Genomic DNA, 7,443 nt, shown 5'->3' with positions numbered 1-7,443 from the left:
CGTAGCACGTGGTGGAAATTGGTGGATGGGATGGTGGACAGCGGATGGGATAATGATGCAGCGGCTGCGTGACTAATGTGAACAGAACTCGAAACTCTAAAGGAACTAGACACTAAGACCAGCAACTCGACACGACGATGCAACCGATAATTCAACTATGCAAGCAATGAAAAGAAAATTGCAAAGGCTCAGACTGGCTTGGACCAAGGATGAATAGATCTAACTCTTTTTTGTGGCTTTTTCTTGGACAATAGGTAAGAAAATAAATCTAATCTAGGAAAACTGGAAATTCTCACCGAGCAACCTGAAAACTGATACCACTTGATAGAGGCGGGGGTGTCCCGATCTTTCGATGAGATGGTAACTATCGATTTGGTGGAGTCGACTTTGACGATCCGACTACAAACGTGCACGACGTTGCGCCTTAGCAATCGCTAAACCAATCTCCAGAGGTTATTGACCACGCCGGTGCACGATCAACCTGACCACGAAGGTCTATTCCTGCAAGCAATCGAAGAACGAGCAAGAATATGATAAAAGCAATCTGAATATTGCAAATATGTATGAAGTATTGATAAAGGTGGGGATCCGGAAGCGGTCTGGGTCTGATCGTTGGACACAAACGAAGTACACGAAGTTGCAATGGCTAACTTTTAACTAAACAAATCCCCCAAGGAAAAGCTACTAGATGGATCTACTTATATAGGAGCAAGGGGTGGCGGCCAAGGAGGTGGGAGGACGTCCCAAGGCAGCCTAAAACTAAATCTAGGTCGTACAAGGCCAATGGGCCCAAGTGGAGGTGATGTAACACCTTTGGACTTGTAGTTTGACTCGGATTCTGCTGCAGCATCAGATTGTTTCGTCCACAACTCAACGCTCCGGACGAATTTGAAGGTGATTCCAATTGGGTTGGAAAGTGCACGAAATCTAGTTTCCAACAAAAAAAGAATCACGCAATGCGGAGTCCGTATGAAAAACTTGTGTGCGTTTTGAGTCAGGTATGTCTGTGCAGTCCGAATCTGAATCCAGAACGTGAGAGACTTGGACTCTATCTTCTCTTGGGCCAAAAGTGACGTGAGAGAACTTTTTGGACAGCAAATAAACATCTCTTTCTTCCTTATCTTCATATGTGGATTGTACAAATGTCCCATACACCTGCAATTAGACAAAACACAAAAGTGTGTGAAGTATTTTTGTTCTGGATAACATAAATAGATTATTGAATAGTTTGCACTAGAAATCACCTCACAAATATGCATATATGCAATATTTTTGGTCATATCCAAGGTAGTCATGTCCTCATCATCCTCCCCTTCTTGAAAATAAAGCCGTCCTCGGCGTTGCTTAATCTGAAATGTGGCTAACAAAAGAGACAAGGTGTACATGTTGTATATGTATATGTCATCCATTTTTACTTCCCTTGATTTTTGCATATATGACACATGAATAGATGAGTAACTTGCATAGTTCATAAAATCTAAAGCCAAAAAATTAGCACAAGAAGTAGAAGGCATGAAACTATTGCAACTCAGTTTGCACATATAAGTGAAGCTCTTATTCATTTCAAAAGATTGACAATGTTCATTATTAAACCATCCCAACATTGGTGAATAAACCTTACTTGCATCAAATTTACATGCTACAACATGCTTAAATAAGCAAACATGTAATAAGTCATTCAACACAGAATCATCACCAAGATTAGAGGTCATATCAAAATGATTAACATTGGTTCTTTTGCATCAATAGTTAATTCAATGGGTGTACTCAAAATTGTTGGTATTTCAGTTGTTTGATCACATGGCAAAGTCAAATTATCAACGTAGTCCTCTAAAATAGGTGGTGTGATCAAAGTAGTGGGTAGCTCATTAGATGGTGCACTCAAATTGATAAGGCATTCATCATTCTCATGTAGAGATGGAAGATCAGTACCTTTGTCATTACCTCTTATGATCAACTCAGATGATGTAGCCACTCTCGGAGGCGATGTGTCACATGGTGGAGGTGATGTAGTCCTGACAACAACGGATGTGGTTGTCATAGTATGCCTAGTAGTTGAAGGAACAATCATATCAACTCTTGGAATGTGCACCGTGCGCTTGTTCTCCTCGTGGCCAACACGTCGTTTTATTTCCTGTTCAGCTTTGCTGATAGAGGCGAGGGTGTCCCGATCTTTCGATGAGATGATAACTATCGATTTGGTGGAGACGACTTTGACGATCCGACTACAAACGTGCACGACGTTGCGCCTTAGCAATCGCTAAACCAATCTCCTGAGGTTACTGACGATGCCGGAAGCACGGTCAGCCTGACCACGAAGGTCTATTCCTGCAAGCAATCGAAGAACGAGCAAGAATATGATAAAGCAATCTGAATATTGCAAATATATATGAGGTATTGATAATGGTGGGGATCCGGAAGCGGTCTTGGTCTGGTCGTTGGACACAAACGAAGTACACGAAGTTGCAATGGCTAACTTTTAACTAAACAAATCCCAAGGAAAAGCTACTAGATGGATCTACTTATATAGGAGCAAGGGGTGGCGGCCAAGGAGGTGGGAGGACGTCCCAAGGCAGCCTAAAACTAAATCTAGGTCGTACAAGGCCAATGGGCTCAAGTGGAGGTGATGTAACACCTTTGGACTTGTAGTTTGACTCGGATTCTGCTGCAGCATCAGATTGTTTCGTCCACAACTCAACGCTCCGGACGAATTTGAAGGTGATTCCAATTGGGTTGGAAAGTGCACGAAATCTAGTTTCCAATAAAAAAAGAATCACCCAATTCGGAGTCCGTATGAAAAACTTGTGTCTGTTTTGAGTCAGGTGTGTCTGTGCAGTCCGAATCTGAATCCAGAACGTGAGAGACTTGGACTCTATCTTCTCTTGGGCCAAAAGTGACGTGAGAGAACTTTTTGGACAGCAAATAAACATCTCTTTCTTCCTTATCTTCATATGTGGATTGTACAAATGTCCCATACACCTGCAATTAGACAAAACACAAAAGTGTGTGAAGTATTTTTGTTCTAGATAACATAAATAGATTATTGAATAGTTTGCACTTGAAATCACCTGACAAATATGCATATATGCAATATTTTTGGTCATATCCAAGGTAGTCATGTCCTCATCAAGGAGCAGGAGCTCGCCGCCGCCGCCTCGTCGTGCCGCCGCTGCTTCTTCTTGCGGCCACCTTTCCCGCGCGCTCGTGCGCGGACGCCAGGCCGCACGTGCTCGTGCGTTGCCGCCGCCGTCACGCGGCTGCTGCTTCTTGTTGTCAGTTTGCTGCCATACCTTCAATTCCTGCAATGCTTATCTTCAATTAACTATAGGGTTCCTAAGGTTTCTCAGATAGAGATATAAGTAATGGCCATTATAGATAGATGCGTGCAAATCACATGTTGTTAAGATTTCCATACATGTAGCTACCATTTGGTCATACAAATTGGTGCTCCTGCATATTGTTTTTGGTCCTTATAAATTGTTCATTAGTGTTCCTGGAGGATGACTAAGGAATTAGTGCTCTGTTATGATTTCTTGATAGAATTGTCGAACTACTATCCTATGTATTAGTACTGATTATTTGGGTCCTTATCCTTGCTTCAAAGGATGCTGGTAGGTAAATCGGTGGCCTTATTAACCATGCTATGCCATTGTTAGCGTATTAGTACTGATTATTTGGTTAGCTGTAGTAGGAGAGTGCCTGCTGATTAGTGTTTATTTGCTTTTTTGGCGCTTAATTGGTTATTTGTCTGAAGTAGTGTACATCAGTGTTGTGCTTATGGCTTTAGAAAATGATAAACTATTTGAATCTGATAGGCAGGTGTCCTTTTAGATTTTGTTGGTAAATCTGTTTTATTCAATGGTTATTGACAGTAGATTATCATTCCTATTTTAGGAAGGTCTATTCCTGCAATATCATTGTTACCTTTTATTTGGACTACTACTGCTAGGACTTGCTCCAGATTTTAGGATTTCTTTTCTTTTAGGATTTATTTTCTTCTAGGACTAGGTTTTTATTATTTTTCTGTTGTGATTGTTTTTTGAGCTCTTTCTTTTTCATTTCCTACTATCCTTACCCTAATTATCTTAAATTGTTATGATGTGTGTAACAGGATTAGATCTTGGATTTGCTAGTGGACTTTGGGAGTTTCTTAGCCAGCTTGGTGACTCCATATTTTTCACTATTTTAGCAAGTCTTTTGTAAGCATTAAACTTTCAGCACTACATTTCTATCTTATGTGTACATCTGTTTGCTTCCAATTGCTATATATGTATTGTTGTTACTAAAAATGATGAAGCTCCTATCAATTGCTATACATATATATGTGTATGATGATCCTCCTTTCCTGTAGTAGTATTACTAGGATATAAAGCACATTGAACTAACAATCTTGTATGGTGCCTAAACTACAATGATTCAGGAACATCGGATGACTCGAGGGTTGCAGTACATGGAATGCATTTGCAAATGCAGCCAAAACCTGATATATATACCAAAAAAGATTGTTATATTCCTCCTTGGTACAATAAATAATAAACTAAAATAGTTCCTAGTACAAAAAGAATAAACTATACATAGTTAATTTCTTCTCTTCAGCATCTTTCTGAATGACCCTAATTGTCACTAACAATATCTGGACAGATTGAAAACAATTTAACTTCAGTACTTCAAGTAATTTGCATGAAAGATTTTTGAAGTCCAACTTCTGAATCCAGAATTTGATTAGTTCCATAAATTTGTATGACCACAGATTTAGAAAATTTTCAGAGATTTGTATGACCAAAGATACAGTTCAGATTTGATTAGTTCCATAAATTTGTATGACCAAATATATATTTCAGATTTATATAGTTTCAGAGATTTGTATGACCAAAGATACAATTCAGATTTGAATTGTTTCAGAAAATTTTCTGCTCTGATTGTTGCTCAAAGAAATTTAGCAAAAAAATGGGGTCCTGGGAGACGCCGCTGCTGCTTGAGGCCCTTGAGAGGCCCTTCGTGTCGTGATGATTTTGCAGGTACCCTGAGAGGCCCTTGAGTTTGCCGGAATGTCGATTAACTTCCGTTCCGGCAAATTCGTGTACTCCATATGTCCTATTTTCAGCAAAGGTCATGCTGAAATTTTCCATGATTTTTAGCATGACTTTGCTAAAAATCAGACATATGAGGTACTTGCTACTAATGAATGGGCCGGGGTATCTTAGTACTTAATTAAGTAGGATCAACTGCCCCTTTATTCTTGCTGTATTAAACCATAGGTGGCAATAGAGCCAAGTGATTAGTGCCAAGTGATTAGGCCCAACCTAGGGTGCCTCGGCATCAATAAACCCTAAATGATGAAAACTTAACTTGGCTGCCCCGGATGCCTCGGTGTCGATGAGAACCTAAATGATGTACGCTTAGGCTTTTAGGGTGCCTCGGCATCGACAAACCCTAAATGATGAAAGCTTAGGCTTTTAGGGTGCCTCGGTGTCGACAAACCCTAAATGATGAAACCATGATCTTGTTCCTTGACAATAACAAACTTTTTGACCAAACTTTTTTCCTATTTAGAGCGAAACATGGCCCACAACGATGAGGCCGGTGGTTCGGGCGGCAAGCAATTCTGGGAGATGTCCCAGGAGATGGAGGAACAACGTCACCGCTATGAGGACACAGCGGAAGACACCGATCCTGATTACACAACCCCTAGTGGCGTCGGGGATGACACCACTGATGGTGCCACCGAGGATGCCACCACTGATGATGGCGGCGCACACATAGATGGCAGCCAACTGAAGAAGCAAAGGAAGGACCGGCGCCCGAATGTGCTCCGCACCGTCAAGGAGGAATTCACCCAGGTGGACTCCGACGGGAATCCAATGGAGCCCAAACATATAGTCAAGGGGTACTCGGTTCAGCTCAGGTGCATTCTCCGGAGCACTTTCTCGATCAACACCGAGAACCTTAGGCATAAGGACCAAGGGAATTTGCGCAACCTCCTCTTCACGAAGCTGCACGAACAATACAAGTTCCCCGCCGAATTTGAAAACACACGCCTCTCAGGGAATAAAGTGAACAGTGCCGCCCTCACGAAGATGACCACGGCCCTATCTACTTGGAAAAGCGCGGTGAAGGGAATGATTGATAAAGGTGATAGTTATGAGAAGATCAAGGCGAAATATCCTTTGATGAGCGAAGATGAGTACAAGGAGTTCAAGATAAAGTGCGAGAGCAGTGCAACCTCTGAATCAAGTCAGTGGGGGAAAGAAATGCAGGAGTTGAACTTAGGGGAACACAAACTCGGTCCTGGCGGTTACAGAGTGGCGGAGCCTATATGGGACAAGGAGGACGCAGAGCGTGCCGAGCAAGGCCTACCGCCCCGCTTCGAGAAATACAGCGGTGACAAGCAGAACAGGAACTATGTCAGGGCCCGGTACAAGGAGGACCCGATAACAAAGGAGCTTACCACGGATCCGAAGACTAGGGCGCTTGAGCTTCTTCTGGTAAGGAATGCACCCCCGCGTAATTAGCTCCATATGGTTGCCTCTAATTAATCCCCAATATTTCTAAATGGTTCACGTTCCTTTCGCAAGACACTAAAAGCAGTAGCGCCGGGTCGTCTAAGAGCTCCCCTTTCGACACCCCTTTAAATAGGGCGTTCAACGTAATGAAAAACAAGGATAAGCTCGCTAAGCCGACGTCAGCTGGTCGTGTGGCCGGCAAAGGCTTGACCACAAAATGGGGGTCATACTATACCGCTGGTGTGCGGAAGGAGAAAAAGACCAGAGCAAGTGCAACAACAACTTGGAACGACGCTCAATGCCATGGTGCCTACGTTGATTCATGGGCTGACGACGTGGATTGCGGGCGGCCAACAGGGGCCTCCCCCGGTTCCCAGCTTCACGACCAGCAACTCGCACAGCGTGCAGGCGGCTCCATTGGTGTCTCCGGCGGCGCCATTGGTGTCTCCGGCGGAGGCGGTATTCGTGTCTCCGGCGCTGGCACGGGCATTGGAGCTTAATGCACCCGGGTGTACGCCGGCCAGCACCTTGCCAGCAAGCGCCGCCTCCATCAGTTGCACGCCCGCCGTTGGCGGTGCCTCGACATTAGCCGAGCTCGACGGCATCACGATAACTAAGCCTCTCGGCCGATGACTTCATCTCCTTGCCTTTGACTGGGATCCCTGACGCCCTGTACATGTTTTCGCAGGGCACCGTCGGCGTTCCTTGCACTCTTCTGCACTTCGTGGGCGCCGAGTTGGTCGATGTCGCCAAGGGCAGAATCGTTCAACCGGGCAACCCCATGTTCCACGGTAATTCGATGCCACCCACAATGTATAGGGTTGAAGTGGTTCGGGTGCTGCCAGGCTGCGACGAGCTGTTACCTCCGATTCGACCCGCTGGAGCCGACGAAGAAGATGAGATGACTCTCAGCACCTACGTAAACTGGCCCCTGCTTTGG

The sequence above is a fragment of the Triticum aestivum genome, chromosome 3A (assembly GCF_018294505.1).
Source record: "Triticum aestivum cultivar Chinese Spring chromosome 3A, IWGSC CS RefSeq v2.1, whole genome shotgun sequence".
In the NCBI taxonomy this organism is placed as follows: Eukaryota; Viridiplantae; Streptophyta; class Magnoliopsida; order Poales; family Poaceae; genus Triticum; species Triticum aestivum.
Note: the sequence above shows the minus strand (reverse complement) of the source record.